Source organism: Dromiciops gliroides, chromosome 5 (assembly GCF_019393635.1).
Source record: "Dromiciops gliroides isolate mDroGli1 chromosome 5, mDroGli1.pri, whole genome shotgun sequence".
In the NCBI taxonomy this organism is placed as follows: domain Eukaryota; kingdom Metazoa; phylum Chordata; class Mammalia; order Microbiotheria; family Microbiotheriidae; genus Dromiciops; species Dromiciops gliroides.
This window is the reverse complement of record NC_057865.1, coordinates 83290935-83313618: the sequence shown is the minus strand read 5'-3', so window position 1 is coordinate 83313618 and position 22684 is coordinate 83290935. Positions and strand designations below refer to the sequence as shown.

Below are 22684 nucleotides of genomic sequence, written 5' to 3'. Positions count from 1 at the left end.
ATTCCCTTTTTCCTTCTCTATATATTGGCAGATTCTCTTAATCATTTCCAGTTTCTAAATTTAGGTTAATGGCTACAGTTTAAAAAAATATTCAAATCCATTATATTCCAAATATACTATCTAACAGAATATAAATAGAGGTATGGCCATTTATTTCTCCAGATGTTGATCCTATTAATGAGGTTCTTGCTATAGTACACTCTCCAAATGAGTGAGCATTTCAGCTATCTTCCCCCTCTGTTCGTCATGCTATGCCCCACTCCCACTCTCCTCCTTCCAAAATACAACCACAAAAAACAGAAAGATACTGTGTGATATAAAATTTAAGAGGAACTAATTTTGTTTTCAGAATTTGGGGGAGGGGTAATTTAATAATGTTCCTTATAACTGGAATAAGCAATTCCTCACTCTCACATCTTAGGTTTCCCTCAACTGAATTGGGAAGGCACTAGATCTGCAATTTATAATCTTAGCAAGTTACCTACAACAGTGAGAAGTTAAGGGACTTGCCCAAGGTCAATCACAGAGTTTATCATGAGGCAGAAGTGGGACTTGAATGCAGGTCTTCATGGTTTTAAGCCTGATTCTCTCCTATATGTAATAAGATATTCTGCCTCTCGTTGATTTTAATGAAGTCAGCCAACTTGAGCTCTGCAGTAACTCTTCCATTATGTAGAAGCAGCCATCATGGCTACCATTGGAAGTCAGTGTACCAGTCATAGCTTGGTCCTAGTATTTAGTCAGCAGCTAAATGGTACCATGGATAGAGTGCCAGACCTGGACTCAGGAAGACCTGAGTTCAAATTCTTCTGCAGATATCCCCTTACCTTTGTGACTCTTCTTTAAGGATCTTTAAGCACCTTCTCTATGCCTCTTTTCAGATCCGTAAAATGTGAATAATAATCTACCTACCTCCCAAGGTTGTTGTGAGGACAAAACAAGCTAATATGTAAACCATAAAGAACTATGTCATTGCTGGCATGATGATGAAGAAGAAGAAGAAGAAGAAGAAGAAGAAGAAGAAGAAGAAGAAGAAGAAGAAGAAGCAGAAGAAGAAGAAGAAGAAGAAGAAGAAGAAGAAGAAGAAGAAGAAGATGAAGAAGATGATGAAGCCGACGAAGACAACAAAAATGAAGATAACAAAGATGACAATGATGACTCCAAGTCTGATGGAGAAAGGACTGAAATTCTAGAGATAGAAGCCTAACTCTGCCACTATACAGAGCTAAAATGTTCCCTAAAATGTGGGTGTGGTTGTTCTACCTGCTTCACAGGGTTTTATAGAGAGGAAATAAGACCATATAGAATCATAGGATAAAAGACTTGGATCTCAACAGGGCCCCATCATTTTTTATTTTTATTTTTTGGTGAGGCAATTGGGGTTAAGTGACTTGCCCAGGGTCACACAGCTAGTAAGTACCAAGTGTCTGAAACCAGATTTGGACTCAGGTCCTCCTAAATTCAGGCCCGATGCTTTATCCACTGCACCACCTAGCCTCCTCTCTGATTACTTTCTGGAATGGTTGAACCATTACACAAATCTATCTACAATCCATTAATGTTCCTCTTTGCCCATAGCCCCATCAACATCTGTCACTATTTCTCTATCATGCCTGTCTTGTCTTTCCATTAGTTTCTTTCCATGAATTCCTTCTAGGGCTTCTAGTTTGGTGACAGACATTGGCTGGCCATGTTTCTGAGATATCAGTCTTTTAGGAATTCTTAATTCAAGGTCACCTTGTTTTTCTTCTACTGTACAGCTCCTTCTAGGAGAGGTAGCATAGAACAGAGAGGAAAAAAATGAATTTGTTAGACCTGGATTCAAGGTCCACCCTTAGAATTTAAGAACTATATGACCTTACATACATTCCTTAAGCTCTCTATCTCAATTTGCCTTCAGTTCATTCAATTATAATGTAGCATAATTGAGTTATGAGTTCCCCTTTAGCCTCTTGTAATGAGGAAGTTGCCACTGAATCTGAGCAGAATGCCACTGATTGGATTTCCCACAGAATTAGAATACCGGAACCAGAGAAATGTTCTGAATCTCTCCAACGTACTTCCATTACAAGCCATCATGACTCTCTCAGAAGCAGGATTTCTACTTCTTACACATGGGAATTATGTTAGAATACTCTTCTCATACTCATAAGTACTGGGTTCAGTAACCAGTCCCCTGCTAAACTGATTCCTGCTCTCACTACAGCTTGTCTTCCCTCTTTCTACCCTTTCTTCTCTCTTTATGCATCAGTAGCTATGCTTTCAAAAAGACAGGTTGTTCTTATTGTGGACAAAACCACCATGCTTCTGCTTACATGCCTTTATTTCTCTTGTTCCTCTATTTTTCCCTCTTTTCTTCTTCCCAATCTTTTTCTTCTTCCTGATCTTTTCCATTAAAGTTAAAGGTAGTTACAAGTATTCTAATTGAGTCTCCCATCAAATACAGGAATCTCCTTTGAAACCCCCTTCTCCCATGTGTAAATTTATCAGGTGATGGGAATGGATTCAGTGCCCAACAAGACATCAAATTCTATCTTTGGACAGAATCAGCTAGAATTACAGTGTCCTTCCTTGTCTCAGGCTGAAATCTGCCCCACTGTAACTTCCATTTCTTGGTACTAGTTCTTGTCTCTCAAAATATAATGCGTACATCTAAACTCTCTTTGTGATGATAGTCATTCAAATATTTAAGACATCTATCCTCAAGTCTTCTTTTCTCCAAGCTAAACATCTCTCTTGTTCCTGGAACAACATATAACATGGCCACTTTGCTACCTCAATCATTTTCCTTTGAGAAAGCCATATTTGGTCAAATTTCTTCTTACATTCTGATGCCCAGAATTGAATGTGGCACTTTGTATGTGGCCTGACCAATGCAATGTTCTAAAATGTTATGTTTTCATTAATGTAATCTGCAATTGCATTACTCTTCTTCACGGTCTCATTATATTCTTGACTCGTGTTCTATTAAATCCCTGAAATATTTTTGCTACATAGATTTACACAGTTCATAGTATAGTACAAGCTCTGAGCTCATTCTCCCGATCTATCTTCAGACTAGCAGGTTGCATCCTCAGAACCTTATTCTCATAGGATCGTAGGGCAATCCTGAGGGGCTAAGATTTTTCTAATACTATTGCCTAATGAGCTCCCATCTAACGTATTGCTTCTAATATCAGTCTGCCAGCTAATACTTACCCAATATCAGTTAACCATTTAATATCAATAGCTTTTACAAATGGATATTTTCTGAGAAGGTATAGCAAGGACTGAAATAGAAAAGTATCTCATTGAACTGGGGTTCACTCTCCCCTTTATAGACCCCCTCAGTCCTCAGGAAGAGTAGTAGACTGAAGCTTAAGATGGTTTGCTACAGAACAGTCTTCCTACTAAGTTTACTTCTGAATGTAGCAGCATCAATAGAGGTCACTCACTTGCTTGCAGGATATGGTACTTCACTTGCTGGATCCTTCCTCTCTGTCACTGAGGGGACCTTTGATGGATGGTTTTTCCTCAGGACTGGCTCCTCCCTGGACATGACTACTATTGTTACTGGTCCTGGGTGCTGAGGGGACCTTTGATGGTTTGTCTGACCTTGCAGACCATACATTTTTGTAATCTAGCCCATACTGTATCTAATACTCACTTAAGGTCAGGAAAGAATAAGCACAGGGACAAAAAAAGAGGTGCCATATATTCACAACCCCATGGATAGTTGGCGAGATAAAGCAAGTGGGGCAGGCTGTTGCTGCTACCTCTTCCCCTACCTGGATACCCACAGAAATTCTTGCCTCTTGACATCGAGGAGGAGAGTTTGTCTGTTTGAACCTTTTGTGTGTATAGCATTTCAGTCTAACAGTTTGGGTCACTCCAGCAGGCAGAAAAGCCAGAGTGATGCCGGTATATGTTCTGCCCCTCCGTGCCCCATTTCAAGAAGCAGGCTCACTAAGCATCCTTGTGAAATGGCAGCAGGCAGAGACTGTTTGTGCGTGGTCTAAACACTAGGTCCTTATTAGCCAAGTTCCCCATGACAATGGAATCATAGATTAGGAGTTCTATGTAATCTAAGAAATCATCTAGTATAGTCCCTATCTTTTTACAGACAAGAAAGCTGAGCTTTCAGAAGCCAAGCAATTTGCCCAGTGCTACACAAGTAGTAAGTAGTAGGATCAAGATCTGAACCCAAGTCCTTTGTGTCAACATCCTCTGTACATTGCCTGTGTCCTTCATGATGTTAATTTTGTTTACTAATGTTCTGAAAATTACCTTTAAGAGAGAGTTTCTTAATTTGGGGTACACATACCCTCAAAGAGTTCATGGATAAATTTCTGAGAGATCTGTGGTTTTACACACACACACACACACACATACATATGTGTGTGCATATACATATACATATATAATTTAATATTATAAATTAAATATCATTGGTTTCCTTTATACTGTTATATATGAAATTTTATGCATTTAAAAACATTACTCTGAGAGGTGGCCTCTGGGCTTCACTTGACTGTCATGACACGTACCAAAAATTAAGGGTAATGAATTAGGGATGAATGAGGAATAGGATGCCCTCATAAATTGTGAATCAACAGATGTGCACATTTTATTTGCTACAATTGATATTGTCCCCATCTATGGGTCCTTGATAGCAGCTGCTGCTTCCTCTTGTCTCCAACTAGGCAGCACATCCTTGTTCTACCCCCATATTTAAGTGGCCGGTCTGCAGGATGATACTCTGTTAGATGTTATTTTAAAGCAGTGATTTCATTCTGCATGGTGCCTCATGAAAAGAGACATTTAATCTGTGCTTGTGGATGATGGGAGTAACTATTCCTGTTCTTAGTGCTTATTCATATCATAGGGCATAGTCACACTAGAGAGAGCATTTAATCCAGCTTCAATTGCTTTACCCAAAGTCATATGGTTGGTTAAGAATAGAACAAGAATTAATATTAAGGCCCTAGGACCTCCCCCTCCAGAACTCAAGACTTCCATCTCCAAATCCAGTGGTCTTTCCACTATACCAAACAACCTCCCTATGTTTTCTGAAGATGAGAATCAGTAGATTAATGGATGGGTGGATCAAAGCCCCTGCCCCCCCCCCAACGTGGTTTTTTGCTCTTAAATTCTACTTTGGTTTTAAGGAAATCTTAAAAGGAGAAATGCTGCAAACCACCTTTTACTTCTTGCTGCTAAACAAAGACTATTACAAAAATGTTTGTGAGAAAGTAGAAAACACTTGAGGTCAGGGGGAGCCTTGATGCAGATTTTCAGGTCTTTATCGTTGGGATTTGAGCTGTATGGAATCTGAGAGAAGGGAGACATGATTTAGGTGAGGAGGAATGACCACTCTTCTTTTTCATCTCCACATCATAAAGAATGCTCATTTGAACAGATGTGTTAGTGATTTCATGTGTTACCTCTCACAGGTAACTGTGAGAACTGAAGTGAAAGGAATGAATCTTTAACGGTAAGATATGAGGTTTCTGAAATAGACCCTAAGGGGAATTTGGGGTTGGAACGGGGTTGGTTAGTTTGGAGGACCCATCCTTTCCCCCCTTTCAATCTTGATAGCTCTGTCTTCAAGGTTGGGGTCAAAGAGGAATTCTACCTTAGAAGAACTCAGATTATTGTCATATAGCAACAGAGCATGTGAAAGGTAAATTGATGATTTTTGATACAATAGGAAGGATCTCCTTCTAAACATTCTCATTCCATTTTAGAAGTTCACTGATTGTTTTGCATTAAAATGTTGGCTTGGTGGTGACCACAGGAGAATATTTTCCATTCAGGACTCAGTGTTCTTAACTGACATTCTTCTAGTGCTCTTCCACCTTGGAAAATTATTTGTTCTCTTTGAGCGACCTAGATGCAGTGCCAAGCCAGTGATTCAAAAGAAAAAAACACATTTTGTATTACTGAAGGGGGGCAGTCTACCAGAGAGAGGAAGAAATCTGGTGTTCCTAAGGAGAGAAAGCTATCTTCTATGTCAATATCCTTATTTTAAGTGATGAAAGATAATGCTCTGAATGAATTGTCCCAGGCATAATGAAAGAAAATAGACAAAGTGCTTTTTCAACCAGTTAAGTATTTATTAAGTACCAACAGTGTGTCAAAGAGATTATAATCTGAGTGGGAGACTAGACTATATCCCACATGAAAAAATAATGAAAAGTGAGTGTCATATAGACTCTTTAGGGCTAAATTGTGTGTTATCAGCTAGGGAAAAGGTATGAGTGGAGCAAAGAGGGTGGTCACTAAAAGCTAGAGAAATCAGAGGAGGTTTCATTGAGATAGTCTTGAGTTGGGCATGAAAGGATAAATAGGATTTGAATATGCAGAGAAGAGAGGGACTTCCTGTATTTGATGGGAGACTGAATTAGAATACTTGGAACTACCTTTAACTTTAATACTCCATAATTTATGCAAGATTGGCTCAGGGAGCTTCACAATATCATTCATCAGGCTTGGAAAAATTTTCCAAGAAAATGTTAAGCAGTGTTGTCAAATGAGCCCCTTTGTTAAGCTCCAGTTGACATATTCTAGCCATATCAACACAGAGAGGAGTTTTGCTGGCAAGGTCTCATACAAGATTCCCAAAAGCATGTCTAGCTTTTCTGCCTGCTGCTTTTCTGGGCTGCTCCTCTGCGGGACTATATTGTCTAGTCTGTACAAAACCATGTGAAGTCATTTGGAAATTAGAATAGTCCTTGGCTCTCATTTCCACAACAGTGATTGACTGGAACAGAAACCATGAAGGGGTTTGAGCATTGGCAGGAAGTCTCAGTGGTTCCATGTTCTGATCAAATGATTTCCAGGTGAGGCTGCCTGTCTGATTGTAGACTCCAGGGCAGCAGTCTGTAGACAGGCAGTGCTCAAGATTCTGTGATCACAGCCTGCTGATACACAATATGGAATTCTGCAATCTGCCTTAATTGTTTCTCTCACTGTAAGGTTCAAACTATAGTTAGAATAGACAGAACAGAGCTCCAATCCACTGTGCAGGGGCTTTAATCACCTACCTACTTGTGAGCAAGAACAAAGGTGAGATATGGAACACAATTGATTTCTGAAGGAATGTATCAGAATGGATACATCCAAATGCATGTTCTCCCATTTGAAACCCTCTTCCTGGTTGGATGTACGGTTATTCAAACAGTGGACTTCCTGAATCTCCATCTCTCCTCACATGGGAGATGCCTCCATCATTTGGATTTCTCTTCTGACTCCCGGCCCAGACTGACACTAAATCAGGACCCCAGACCTTGATGAGTTCATTCAAGGTCTCCTTCCTCCCAGACTCTTCTACCTCCTTACCTGGGAGGAATGCCTTGGTCCCATAGGAATCCTGTCCAACCTCCCCCTCCCCACCCCCCCACACATTTTCCAGCTCTATTTTATGTCATTTCCCCCTGCTCCATTAAAACGTAAGCACTTTGAGAGCAGGGACTCTATTTTTTACTTGTATATGTATGCCTGGAGTTTAGCACATAGTAAGCATGTAATAAATTTATACATTATATATATATATATATATACACACACATACACACACACACATCCATGTGTGTATGCATGTGTGTGTGTACACATATAATTTCCAGCATCCTTTTGGAATGTCTTTTAGAAACTAAGAGGGTTGTTGTTTTCCCTAATATCCTCTGATGTAACAGAAATGTATCCTTTGAGAAGTGATTTTACTTTTGGGGGAAAAAACCCCTTAGATCATCTGAAGACCAGAAAAGCAGGACAGTGCAGTTTCATTAGAAAAGACTGACTTTAAGGACCCTCAGGACCTGTTTTTTGAGTTCTGGCTATACTATTTTCTACCTGAGAGACCTTGGACCTTTTGTATCTTAGTTTTCCCACCCAGAAAATAAGGGTTTGGAGCTAAATAACTTCTAAGGTCCCTTCTAAGTCTAAAATTATAATGCTAAAGTCTGGCACAAAAGGTAGGTGATCCCTATCCACCTCCTATATTCATCCTTTTGGCTCAGAGTCTGCCTTCCTCTGATACTACTTTCTGGTTTCTCATCAAAATCCAACTCTCAATTCTAACCCACCCCAGTCAGTATCATTCTCCTCTGCCTCCTTTTCTATCATCCCCTCTTGAATTCTCATTCTGTCTTTAACAAATGTCCTTAAGGCATTTTCCTGATGCCAGATTTCCAAAGAGGAGGCAAGATAATATCATGGAAAGAACAATAATGTTGGAGTCAGAGGACATGGTTTCAAATCTGGGGTCTGTTGGTACCAACTGAGTGACTTCCAGCAAGTCATTTGATCTACCTAAGCCTCAGTTTCTTCATTTGTAAAATGGGAGAGAGAGCCTCTCTTCAGCTCTAAAAATGTGTGATCTTACAATCTTCCAAAACAGACACTAGACTCTTTCTGGAAGACATGGCATCCCTGGCCACCTCACACAGTACTGGGTAACTTCTTTCAAATCCTTTGACTCACTGGTTCACGAAGAAGCATCAGCATACTTGTGGATGCTGACTGGCGTCACTGAGCATTTACTCTTGCTTTAAAGTTCAGCATTCCATCCTGATTCTAGACATCTACTGCTCTCCAGGAGATTCTTGTACCTTTCTCAAGTAGTACAGTCTTCCCCTCCACCCCAAATCATGAACTCACACTTAGGGGCTTCAGCAAACATGGTGACGTCCCCTCAAACACACTGGCCTCTAAATTCACCAATCTCCTCATCTCTCAAGACCTGTATCTTTCACTCCAGCTTAGGTTTCCACAGGGTTAGATGGGTTATAGGTTTCAATATTACTCATAACTGTAACAACTCCACGAACCAGAAATGCTCAAGTTCCCCCTTTTTGATCATAGCAACCTCACTGTTTCCTTCTCTCCTTCTTGTTCATTTCTCTTTCTATGCTTTATCCACTTTGTGACCTCTAGCTCCTTTTTCTCCCTCTTTTTCTAGTCCATTACCCCAAGATCTCACTTTTCTCCCTTTATAATCTATAGCTTACCAGTTCAACTCTATCCAATCTGCTCAATCCCTTGCTCTTTGTCCTAACATCGTTTATGTTTGCCATATCATAATCCAAGTCCTGCATTTCCCAACTAATCTCATACACTTTCTTTACTCCTAATTTCTAGTGAACACTCATAGACAAGGTCATGCAACTTGACCAAATGACACCACCGAAAATATGTGTTATCTGATCTTATGTAAGACCTCCTTGTTAGCCAGCAATCTTTTTCTTCCCTGAATGAGCACCAGGCTCTCCATAGAAGCAATTCTTTTCTCTCCCTAAATAACTTCTTCCATATTCTTTTTTTAAAAAGAAGGTTTCACTTCCTATATAACAGACAATTGGGATAATCTACCCTGAACTTTCTCTTCTTTCATACGCCACTCCTCAAAACTCCATTGATTTTCTTATCCTTTGCTCTAGTTATTATCTATGATCTTCCATGCTCTAGTTGTCCATGATACTTTGCTCCAGTCTCTGGACAATTAGGTAGCCCATCTCACCCATATTAAGCCCTCTAGTTTTCTCCTTCTGTCTAAACTCTTTCTGAAGCTTGCCCCTTTTGGTTATTCATACCCCCTCTTTCATCTTCAAACTCTTCTTAACCACTGGTTTCCAATAAAAATGCCATCAATGGTGCATACCTTCAGTTCCTTATAGCTCACTCCTTCCTCAATATCTTGAAAATTAGCTTCTGACTCCCCAACTCTTTAGAAACTACTGTCTTCTCTTAGGGTTACCTAACTAACTGCTAAATCCAATGTTTTGTTTTTTTCATTCCACATTCTATGTGGCTTTTTTCTACCTTTTAATTCTACTGATCACCCCCTTTTTTCAGATACAATTTCTTTCCTTGGCTCCCAGGACAAATATTCTCTCTTCTTCCTCCTATCTGCCTGATTGTTCCTTCTCAGTTTCTTCTGCTAGTTTGCCATCAGTTTCTTGCTTCCTTAAGGTATTAAAAATCCCTAAAGCTCTGTAATGGGCACTTTTATTACTTGACATTCTCTCTCTCTCTCTTTTTTTTGTTTTTTAGGCAATTGGGGTTAAGTGACTTGCTCAGGGTCACATAGCTAGTAAGTGTTAAGTGTCTAAGGCCGGATTTGAACTCAGGTACTCCTGACTACAGGGTCAGTGCCCTATCCACTGTGCCACCTAGCTGCCCCAACATTCTCTCTTTTAGTAAATTATCTTCTTTTACAGATTCCATTATCATCTCTCTACACATGACTTCTAAATCTATATACCCAGACTGAATCTCTCATAAACTCAAGTGCCACATCACCAACTAGTTGCTGAACACCTCCCCCTGAAAGTCCAACAGCTCCAAAAGAGAACTCAGCATCTTCCCTTAAACTCATTTCTCTTCTAAACTTCTCAGTTTGTGTTGAGGGCATCACCATTCTGCCAGTCACAAGTTTACATATCTCAAAATTATCCTTTACTCTTCCATATCCAAAAGCCCCTAAATCTAGGGCACCACCAAGTCTTAAGTCTTGTTTATTCTACTTTTATAACATCTCTTGAACCCATTCCCTTTTCTTTACTCACATGTTTAACACCCTACCTCTGGCTCTCCAACTTCTCATTCTGGACTATTACAATAGCATCCTAGTTGGTCTGCCTGCTTCCAGTCTCTTGCCTCTCTCCTTTATTCAGATCCATCCAAACTGCTGACAAAACAATCTTCCCAAGAGACAGATCTGACTGTGCCATTTCTTTCCTCAAAAAAAAAAAATCTTCAATGACTCCCTATTGTTTCTAAAACAAAACACAAATTTCTTAGTCTTCTGCTGGACATTTGAAGTTTTCCACAGCCTGGCTTCCTTGATAAATGCATTCATATTTATACTGTTCCCATATTCCAGAGGCACAAAGAAAGAGTGGCACAGAGAATAAAAAGCCACATTTGGCATCCAGAAGACGCCATCTCTGATAAATGCTAACTATGTGACCTTAGCTGTTTGTCACTTCACTTTCCAGACCCTCTGGCACCTAAGACTATAAATAGCACAGAAGATGCCAAATAGCATGGGTAGAGAGAGTCTACATCAAATATTAAATGACACATTATGTCAGGATTCATCCCATTCCACGCAATGCATATTCAAGCCAAACATGCCTTCTATCTGTTCCCTGAACTTGGTATTTCCTTTCTCATCTCCTACCTGTGTAGGCATCCTAGTACATATCACAGCTTATCCCTCTGCATCATAGGAACCTTAACTTCTCTCAAGGTTCAGATTAGGTGCTACCTCCTACCTAAAACTTTCCTGAACTCCAACCCCCACTAGTTAAGATGCTCTATCTTGCTTCATGTTATCTCATGTTTAAATGATCATGCACATGTTGTCTGTAAACAGAGTATAAGATCCTTGAGGGCCAGGAACACTTAATTTCATGTCCGTCCTCAACAGTGCTTCGCACATGGAAGGTGCTTAACAAGTTCTTGTTGACCGATTTCTGAAATTAAGATGAAACTATTAGGCCAGAGTGCTACAACTCCTCAACCCTACCTTGTGATTTTTCCCCCATGAGACAGCACTGGCTGAGTGACCTATTCTGAGCTTCTTGGGTAAATTTTAAAACCACCCCCAGTAGCATCCAACCTGAAGTAAATGTGATGATATATAAGACTTTCAGCTAATGTTTTAGCTAACTTTTGTATTCCAGCCATTAGTTGTCTAAGGCTAAATAGTTCATTGGCTGGATAAATTCCCCAAATGGAATTCTTTGGCGCCAAAAGAAAAAGTGTATGTACATAATAAATAATACAGCTTCAGGAAAATGCATTTTAATAATGACATGATGACAAAACCTGGCCTGCTGTGTGCCAACCAACTGTTCAGCCCAGAGCCAAAAAAAGAAAAAAGAAAAAAAAAAAGAAAGAAAAAAGCTCTTCCCTAGGGGCTTGCCTTGGTATCTGGACTTGTATGTAAATCAAGGGATGGAATAGTTCAGGGCCAGCAGGTGCACTCACTGAAGCCTAATAGAGCTGGGACCCTCCTCCCTTGCTTTTCATCTATTAATGTGCCTTTTCCAGGACTTTCCAGTAAACAAAAACCACCTGCACAGGTGATTAGCCAGCTTACCATCCTCCTGGGCTCTGGCATTTATGAAGCAAGTCAGGAACCTAAAAGAGAAACAAGCCCCCTGAGGCCTGGGTGTTTAGTGGAATTGAGTTAGACTGCTAACCTAGGTGGATGGGAGACTGGGATGGGCCCCCTTGAGGGGTAATCGTACATTTGGACCATGCTTGTCCTTTTTCAGGCAACCATGGTAGACCTAAAGTCCTAAAGACCTAGTAGATTTAAAAGCCCCCTGTGAACCCTTAGACTTTGGGTTTGCTTAACTTTGGGCTGAACCCTGCCAGAGCAGCAACAAAAAGGAAGCTGGCAGCCAGGCCTCCTTATCTGATACTCCTCCCCACACTCCAAGGACTCCCCAATCCAAGCTCCACTAGTGGGTTCAAAATATGGTTAAATCAGTAAGCAATACTCTCTTAGGACAACAGTTTTAGAAACCACCTGGAGAGTGAAATGCCACAGTAACTTTTCCAGAAGAATACATGATGTGATACGTGTCTGAAACTTAAAAAAAAAAAAAACAGAAAAATTTCATAAAACATTGAAGTGAGGAGGGTCCTTAGAAATGATTTAGTCCAACCCCCTCATTTTACATGTGAGGAAACTGAGACCCAGAAAAGTTAAATAAGACTACATTTTATTAGCATAGTACTTTCCATACCTCTTGAGCAGCTAGGTGGCAAAGTAGATAGAATGAAGGTCCTAGAGTCAGGAAGACTAATCTTCCTGAGTTCAAATACAGCCTCAGACACTTCCTAGCAGTCTGATCCTGTCCAAGTCACTTAACCCTGCTTGCCTCAGTTCCCCCACCTGTAAAATTAGTGGTGGGGGAGCAGCTAGGTGGCACAGTGGATAAAGCACCGACCCTGGATTCAGGAGGACCTGAGTTCAAATCAGACATTTGACAGTTGACTCCTGCTAGCTGTGTGACCCTGGGCAAGTCACTTAACCTTCATTGTACCACACAAAATAATTTAAAAGTTAAAAAAAATAGCTGGAGAAGGGAATGGCAAATCCCTTCAGTATCTTTGCCAAGAAAACCCCAAATGGAGGTCACACAGAGTTGGACACAACTGAAATGACTGAATAAAAAATTGTATACCACTGGCCTTCTGTTAGTAAAGGTAGTATAAGGAAATGTTTATAAGACCTTGTGATACAACAAAGAGCACCATTGGAAGAGTCGAGAACAATCAGTACTAGGTTCAGTAAGACATTAAGCAAGTCAAAAGATCAGGTTTGTGATTGATGTCTAATACCAGGGAAAAGTCAGTACCTCCCTCTTCCTCATTCCTTGGTTCTCACTATCAGAGCTTGCTCTCCCGCTAGATCCCTTACTTAATAGTTGTGGGACCTTAGATAAGTCACTTTCCCTCTTGGGGCCACAATTTCCTCATCTATAAAATGGAAAATGTGGAATAGATGAAATCCAATCCATCAAACATTCATTAAGCACTTACTATGTACAAGGCACTGTGCTAGGGACTAGGCAGAGCTACACGCCAAAACAACTATTTCCTGGCCTTAACATTCTACTAAGGAGATGTATGTTTGCCTATTGGTAAACAGAGAGGTGTATGCATGGCACTTAGGGAAGAAGGAGAGGAACATTAGTAATCAGGGCGATCATGGAAGCTTCCTTTGGGCAGGAGACATGGAACAAGGCTTTTAAATGGTGGTAGAGGAAAAAGGAGCATATTTCAAGCCTGAGACATAGCCTGAGCAAAGGCAGGGAGATGGGAGATATTTGACTGGATCAAGGTTGGGGAAGTAACAGCTATACCAGTGTGGCGAGGATATAGAGGGAGGGCTACAGCTCCTAAGTTCTGAGAATCAATGCCTGGTTTATGCTACTGATGACAGAGTAAGGGAGGTACAAAAAAGGCAGCCCCCCTGTTGCTCCTACACCCCAGTGGCATCAATCGTGATTGCCTGGTGCAAACAGAGCATGGCGGCACCCACTGGGTGAAAACACAGCATTGCAGATGTCTGGCACTTTCCCTCCCTCAGATTCATCTGTCATTCACAATCTCAGAGGTCCCAATTCCTGATCCCAACTGGAAAAGACCAAAGGATGGCAAAGCACAAATGACAGAATCCTAAATAGACACAGGATGTCAGAAAAAAGAAAAAAACAATGTTTTCAAGCAACATTTAAATATGCTTCTTAGAGCATTTCACATAGCTATTAATTAGGGGTTTCACTCTTTAAGGCCCTAGAAAAAAAGTATTTATTCAATCAGCCAGAGCCCAGGAGAGGTGGGATAATGTTTATTCATCAACCTTGCAGAAGAAAAGAAAACTCCTGAAGAACAGAGCAAAGCTTACTAGTTTTCAGTAAATAAAAGGTACTCTATGTACCAAGAAAAATTCAGTCCATCCTTTCCTCTTTTCTTCCAGGTCCTCAACTGCCATTGAACATGTTTCATTATTCTATCTGATAAAACATGCAGAAATACACTTAAAAAAAAAAACAAACCTAGGTCTGGATTCAGAAGACATGGGTTCAAATCTTGGTATGTCACTTAGGATATGTCCTTGAGTAAGCAATAACAGAAAGATCAGAATGTAAGAATACTTTAAGGGACCAACTGATAAAGTGAATTTGTCTTTTATTCATAAGGCAAAAGCAAAGGAAATAAAGATAGTAGGATAAAAACTTTTATTTCAAAGTGAAATTATTATATTTTGGCATCAACTGACATGTTTAGTCTTTCCCATGTTAATCTCCCTTGGCCTCAGTTTTCTCTTCCATAAAATGAAGTAGTAAGCCTAATGTTCTCTAATATCACCCCATTTCTAAATTCCTGTGATCACAGGATAATAGTATCATGATCCAGAACTGAAGGAGTTTTTAAGGCCACCTAGCCTAGGAGGTTAAATGACTCACCCAATGTTATGGAGGTAGTGTGTCAGCGGTGTAATTTGAACCCAAGTCATCAGACCCCCGTGCACCAGTGATCTTTCCACCTACCACATGTACATGTCCTACCTCTGACATGTACTGGAAGTGTGACCTTGAACAAGTATCTGACACTCTCACTACTACAGGTATCTTTCTAAAAGTCACAGAAGTGGCCAAACTACATTGATAGAAAGTGTTTCCTCACCAAGAAGTCCCCATTCTAGTAAAATCATGGGTCTAAACTCAAAATCCACATAAACATATATATTTGTACATCAGAAATTCTAATTTGAGAAAAATACAATCGTTATCCCAATATCCTCCTCCTACTGTGCCCCCCCCCAAAAGAAAACACCATATTTTCCCAAGCGAGTTGGGAGCACCATTTCTCAGAAGAATTTCATAACTACTCAATTAAACTCCAACTAACATTGCCTTTAAGTAAAAGGGTTTGGTTCGTGCATTAAGCTCATACATCTGAATCCCCAAGATGGAATATTAGTAGGTTGGCAAAATGCAACTGGCCATAAACTCTTGATTAAGCCATTTGTAATGGAAATGCTGACAGAGCTTTAATGATAACAGCCCCAGCCTGACGCCATTCTGATAAATTCATTGTGCTTAAAACAAGAGTGCCATCTCAGAAACAGGTTAGCTGAGGAAGTCACAAAATTCCAATGATGTGACAATTGTTCCCTCTTTGCTATTTTAATCCCCTGCCTTCCCCAGTCCCAGCTATGCCCAGATACAAACAATTATTCTGTTCAAACAGTTATAATAAATCATTTTAATTTTATATCACCAGGAAGCTAAGCTACAGTCTCTGGGATGCATGTGGTCCATAATGGAGCTTACACATAAAATATACCATGATCCTCCCCATGACATATGTGAAAACAGAATCATTTTTTAAAATTTCTCTTGATAGGACACCAACCACTTAGTGCTGATTCCACAGCATTAAAGAAAGGAAGGCTTATACACACACACACACACACACACACACACACACACACACAATGTGATGATACATGCAAATAAATAAACTTTCCTTATGATAAAAAAAATGGCATGGTAATTGGGTTATGCGGTTAGTGAGGCAGCTGATATCGCCTATAGCTCTGAGCAAGGTACCTCCCCCTTATCTCCTTCACTGAAGCTGTTTCCAGTAAACAGATAAAAGGAGGGAAAAAAAACAGGAGTCTTTTGCTGCTGTTTCACAAGATGGTTCATTGTTCTGTGGTTGCAGAATTGGCTGTCCTAGGAATCACAGAATTTTGGAGTTGGAAAGGGGTCTCAGTAGCCAGCTAGTGCAACCCATACTTGGAAAGAATCCTTATTACAATTGTATGCCTGGCAAACCATTTCATAGCCTTTGTTTGAAGATTTCCATTAAGAGGGAACCCCAAATTTCCCAAAGTAACCCATTCTATTTTAGGGTAGCCAGGAACGTGGCAAAGCCAGCTCAAATCATCTCATGAGATTCAATTGTTAAACTTTCAGTGTGAATACATACAGCGTAGAAATCACTGTATAAGTCAAGGCTCAATTTATTGTTTTGATGATTGTCTAGGCAGAAAAGTAATGGGAAAATGTTACTAAGGAGAGATTAAAAGTATATCAAGTTGGGTTTGGGGTTTTTTGAGTTTTTTGGAAAGTCAGTTCTTAAAAAAACATTTACCGGGGCAGCTAGGTGGCGCAGTGGATAGAGCACGGACTCTGGAGTCAGGAGTACCTGAGTTCAAATCCAACCTCAGACACTTAACACTTACTAGCTGTGTGAGCCTGGGCAAGTCACTTGACCCCAAATGCCTCACTTAAAAAAAAAACAAAAAACAAACAAAAAAAAACCCAATTACCAGCACACTCAGACCCCTACCCAATCAATATTCATCAATTTGATATGGTTCCACAGGGATAGTGTTTATAAGTTCTGTATATTGAGCCCCAGAGCTATGAATTGCAGGTTGTATGCTTAATCATAGGAAAGTAACTAGAGGCTCTCCACCCCTGTTTTTCATTATCATAGTGACCAAGCCCAGTGTGGCAGAGGTAACTCAAATACATGGAAAGTCCTCCAACTTATTTTTGTACCTCCAGACTATTTTCTCTAGCCCAACATGAGTAAGTGACCATCTCATGACTATCTAGTCAATGGAGATACTCCCTCCTTTGCCCAACCTCTGATATTGCTGACATGCCATTTTTGCTTATTTTAGCTTATGGATCATATGTCAACCAATAGAATACTGTACTTTATTTAGCTGCTTTAGAATGTCCAGGTAATAGATCTGGTATTAAGCCTTATAAAGATAAGGCCCTGGAAGAAGGGGGCATCTCAGATCATGAGGAGGATCTGGTGTCCACTTCATTAGAGAAGACCATGGACCCTTTAAAAAGTGCCATTGGGGGCAGCTGGGTGGTGCAGTGGATAAAGCACCGGCCCTGGAATCAGGAGTACCTGAGCTCACATCTGGCCTCGGACACTTGACACTTGCTGGCTGTGTGACCCTGGGCAAGTCACTTAACCCCCATTGCCCCACAAAAAAAAAGTGCCATTGGCAGCTAGGTGGCACAGTGGATAGAGCACTGGCCCTGGAGTCAGGAGTACCTGAGTTCAAATTCGGCCTCAGTCACTTAACACTTACTAGCTGTGTGACCCTGGGCAAGTCACTTAACCCCAATTGCCTCACTAAAAAAAAAAAAGTGCCATTGGCTCAGAACTCTGCCTCATTGTCCCTTGTCATAGGTTGGAAAATTTTAATCCCCACATTAATGGCACCCCGGGATAGAACCTCAACCTCTTTAGGCCAGCCCTGCAAGGGACCCCAAAAGGAAGTGCACATCGGGTTGAATCTTTCCTAATGGATCCTACATGGACACTAGCCCTGGGAGGTTGGATTCCCCTCACTGTCTGTACATAAATTCTCAGAGATTGAGGCAAGTCTCTCTAAGCTGAAGATTGGCAAGTCTACCTTGATTTACCCTAAACTCATTTTCTCTAAGAAGGGTTGATAAAGACCTCATTTCTCAAATATATATAGAACTATGTCAAATTTATAAAGATGCAAGTCATTTTCCAATTGATAAATGTTCAAAGGATATGAATAGTTTTCAGACAAAAAAATCAAAGCTATCTATAGTCATATGAAAAAAATGCTCCAAATCACTTTTTTTGTTGTTTTGTTTTGGGCAGGGGGGGGGGGAGTTTATTTTTATTTATTTATTTATTTATTGGTGGGACAATGATGTTCTTGACCTGGGATCACTGAACTTTTAAAAAAATTTTAAATTGCATTTCGATACAGATAGTTTCCTTGTAATCATATATATTTTATTTTATGCATATAAAAACATTTTTATAAGAAGTGATCCATAGATTTCACAAGACTTCCAGGCATCTATAACACAAAAATAGTTTTAAATCTTGCTATAAAAAGCAGGCATAGAAAGATCTTTTTTTAATAAGATAAAAAGTATTATCCATATAAAACCAAATTTAGCATTATATACAAAGACTAGAATATTAACCAATAAATAAATAAGTAAAGCAAGGATATGCCCTTTCCTTATAGTTAGTTATTTCACACCATTCCAGAAATGTTAGATAAGAAATAAAGGCTAAAGATAGGAAAAGAGGGGGGGAAAGTAATATATATTTGATAATGACAAGCAAGTTTACTTAGAAAACCTTGGAAATTAGCAAAGGAACTGAGCAATTATTAGATTCTGTAAAGTAGTGGGTTACAAAATAAATCTATAAAAATTCCTGAGAACTATAGGTGATATGAAAACATGATTTTTATAAAAATATTTTTATAAAAAGAAAAGATAGAATGATTAAGAATAAAGTATGTGGCTTCTAGTTAAGTGGTCTTTAAAATGGAATATTCTTTTATTTCTCATGATAGAACTTCAGTCACTTAACACTGAATCCAAAGTGTTTTTAAAAAAGGAAGCCCTCCCCCAAAGGAAATATAATGATACAGGCAAATCAATAAACCTTCCTCTTACCATGATGAAAAAAAGTTATAGGGTTATCTTATTATTACCATTATCATCATCATCATAGCTATTTCAAGGTGTCTTAGTAAGCTGGTAGCTAATCTTCCCGTTAGGTTAACACTAAAGATACTTCAAGACCTGCAATAACAAATAAATAAAACTGATTTAAAATAGCTTGATCAACTGTTATATGTAAATGAATGTAAATTTATAAAGTTCTGGAACACAGTTTATTTAATGGCCGTCACCAATTTTGTCAACATTTAATTTGCATAACAAATTTATATAATAGACTCTTCATAGATTGTGACTCATCACAGCTCTCCCATGTCATCACAAATTCTAACTTAGCAATGTTTGAAATAATAAGCTTTTTTGTTGATAGGTATTAAGACTTTCAAGTTTTGATTTTGACTTTTTTTATTCTAGTACCCTCAAAACAAATAAACCTAAAATCTTTTCAACATCACAGGTTGAGATCCTTTCTTTAGAATATTATCCTGGGTCTAGATTCCACAGGGTTTGTTTTTTTTGTTTTGTGTGTTTTTTATTGACTCTTGGACCTCTACTCTACTGAAAATGCAGTTGCAGTCTCAAAATAGTTTGTTTCCTACATCTGTAATTGAAGGAAATAGTAAATTTAGTTAGAGGTTAGATTTTTTAAAATAAAGATGTCATTTTTTCCCATCCAAGTTCACAGATCCCCTGAAAGCTATCCACAAACATGAACCAAGTTGAGAGCTCCTGCTCTGGCATTATCTAGAAGCCTAAGAACAAACAAACACTGTTACTCCTAAATTTTGCAATAACAGTAACAAAACTAATTGTTCTGTGAGCATTTCTATAAAGTTTTGTGCTGCTTTTCATTTCCTAATCATATAACATAGCTTAACACAGAGTCTTACACTGAGTAGACACAATAAACACTTGTTGAATGGAATGGGGGAAGAGGTCAGGTTTAGAAGCTATTAGGAAAAGTAAGTAGGGAGAATGGCAGAGAAAGATTGTGAAAGTGAATTATTTAAGTAGAAAAAAGAGTTGGGTGTATGTGTTTTAATGTAAAGAATTCCAGCACCTTTTTGAAGAATTTTGTTCCTTTAGATGAACCTATTACTGGCAGCTAATTGTAGGAACTGATGCTCATCCATCTGTCTAATGATGAAAAAAATTCATAAGTGAAACAAGTTTCTCTCATTAACCAGATGAGCTGATTCTGGAAAAAAGAGGAAGGTTCTCTGGGGCTGGCTCTCTCATTAATCTCCTATATGTGCACACCTGTACTGTGTGTACACACACACACACTCTCTCTCTCTCTCTCTCTCTCTCTCTCTCTCTCTCTCTCTCTCTCTGCTTTTTAGACTGTGTTTTAAAGTTAAAATCTCAAATGTCACTTTTGGATTTCTCTTTATTCCTTAGAGAGAATCTCTGGACACAAATGTTTCTTAATTGTAGAAATAACTAATTAAATTATGATGTGCCATACACTTAGAAATTGGAGCATTCAGAAACTTTTCTACAAGTGAAAGGATAATTTCTGGAAGATATTTTCAATTCAATCATTCTTTTTCTAGGTCTTATGGGAAAAGATATTGCAGAGAAAACTGCTGTTTTCAGAAAGTAGGATATGGATTTTATATAGCAACAGAAGTAACTGATTTAATAAGTCATTTTCTTTCAACCTTCTATCTAGAAACTAAAATGAATTAAAGTTCATAGAATGGGTTATCAGAAGTGATTTCTGTACTATTATTGTGTATTTGTTAAGTATTCTTAAAAGAACAGAGACTTTTAAAAGCCAATAAAGGAAATAAGGTTGGCAAAGGACCTGGAACATAGTAGATGCTATATAAAAACTTCCTTTCCCCTTCCCCATTCATGAAGGCAAATTTATCCTGTGGTTGTTATGACCTAAAAAACAAATGGATTCTACACATATCAAGAGTTTGGTACTGGACCTTATATCTCACCTAAACGCAGGGAAATGGACCTGGGGAGAAACAATTCTGTAAAAGGGTTGGGGGGGGCAGCTAGGTGGCGCAGTGGATAGAGCACCAGCCCTGGATTCAGGATGACCTGAGTTCAAATCCAGCCTCAGACACTTGACACTTACTAGCTGTGTGACCCTGGGCAAGTGACTTAACCCCAATTGCTTCACACACAAAAAAAAAGAAAGAAAAAGAAAGGTTGGGGAAGAATCTGAATCCAAGCCAGGATGGACCAGTCATGATCAGTATTTCTTCAGAGCAATAAAAGCCAAGGACTAGAAAAGAAAATGAGAAAACAATTGCAGAAGCATGCTTCTCTTATTAACCTCTCTATCTGAATCTGAAGTCAGGATGAGCAGAATGCAGTTTGAGAACTGACAGTGCTGTTCTCCTCATATTTAAGTATAACAGAGCCCACTCATTTTCCTCACCTTTGTTGTGCTATATGCATACCAATGTTAATTAGAGTCTGAGTTGTGTGAAAATAATTATTAATAATGGATTTGGGTGGGGGGAACCCAAGGACCCAGTTCTAGTTGGGTTTCTCTAACTCTCCCCACTTCAGAGGCCAAAGTGAGTCTAAGGAATGGAGATAAGACTCTTTGTGTCTAGGCCAGTGAAGTGAGGGGATAAAACCACATCTAGCTAAAGGCGCCTTTGCCCTCAGGGGGATCAGTCTCCCATTAGACCCTGATGTCATCACAATAGAGCTCACTTTAATATGGGCCACCCTCCAGTCACATTAACCAATGGAATTGAATGATGCCAGCGAATTACTACTTACTGCCTAAACTGGTACAATAGCTGTTAATTTGTAAGTAGAAATATTTTTAAAAACCTAATCTAGGGGGCAGCTAGATGGCGCAGTGGATAGAGCACGGACCTGGAGTCAGGAGTACCTGAGTTCAAATCCGGCCTCAAACACTTAACACTTACTAGCTGTGTGACCCTGGGCAAGTCACTTAACCCCAATTGCCTCACACAAAAAAAAAAAAAAAAAAAACCATAATCTAGGGGCCGCCAGGTGGCACAGTGGATAAAGCACTGGCCCTGGATTCAGGAATAATCTGAGTTCAAATTCAGCCTCAGACACTTGACACTTACTGGCTGTGTGACCCTGGGCAAGTCACTTAACCCCAATTGCCTCACCAAAAAAAAAAAAAAAAAAAAAAACCTAATCTAGGGGCCGGCCAGGTGGCACAGTGGATAAAGCACTGGCCCTGGATTCATGAATATCTGAGTTCAAATTCAGCCTCAGACACTTGACACTTACTAGCTGTGTGACCCTGGGCAAGTCACTTAACCCCCATTGCCCCGCAAAAAAAAAAAAAAAAAAAAAAACCCTAATCTGGCCCCCAAAAATTTAGCTAAAAACAGTCACCACAAAAATTTAAAAAAAACAGAGTCTACCATGCCCCCTCTCTAGACCCAGCAAGACCAGTAAGCCCATATGCTTGGAAATTGTTGAAGAGTTTGAAGTCAATTACCCACCTATGTTGAATACATTCAAATAACTGCTTCTGTGATTGGTATATAGCAAGATAGGGAAATGGTGACTATCTCTTCCCCTGTTCATTGAGTGTATTCTAGCCAACCTTGCTATTAATGTGGATTTCTAGAAAATGATTCTTCATATTGACTTTCACTAAGCAAAGAAATGTTCTCTCTCTCTCTCTCTCTCTCTCTCTCACACACACACACACACAC

General features: G+C 39.4%; 1 protein-coding gene across 1 annotated transcript in view; it reads right to left on the bottom strand.

The window, feature by feature from the left end:
- PTPRN2 (protein tyrosine phosphatase receptor type N2) overlaps positions 1–22684 on the bottom strand; it is a 1559908-nt gene that overhangs the window by 1303996 nt on the left and 233228 nt on the right. The window lies entirely within an intron of this gene.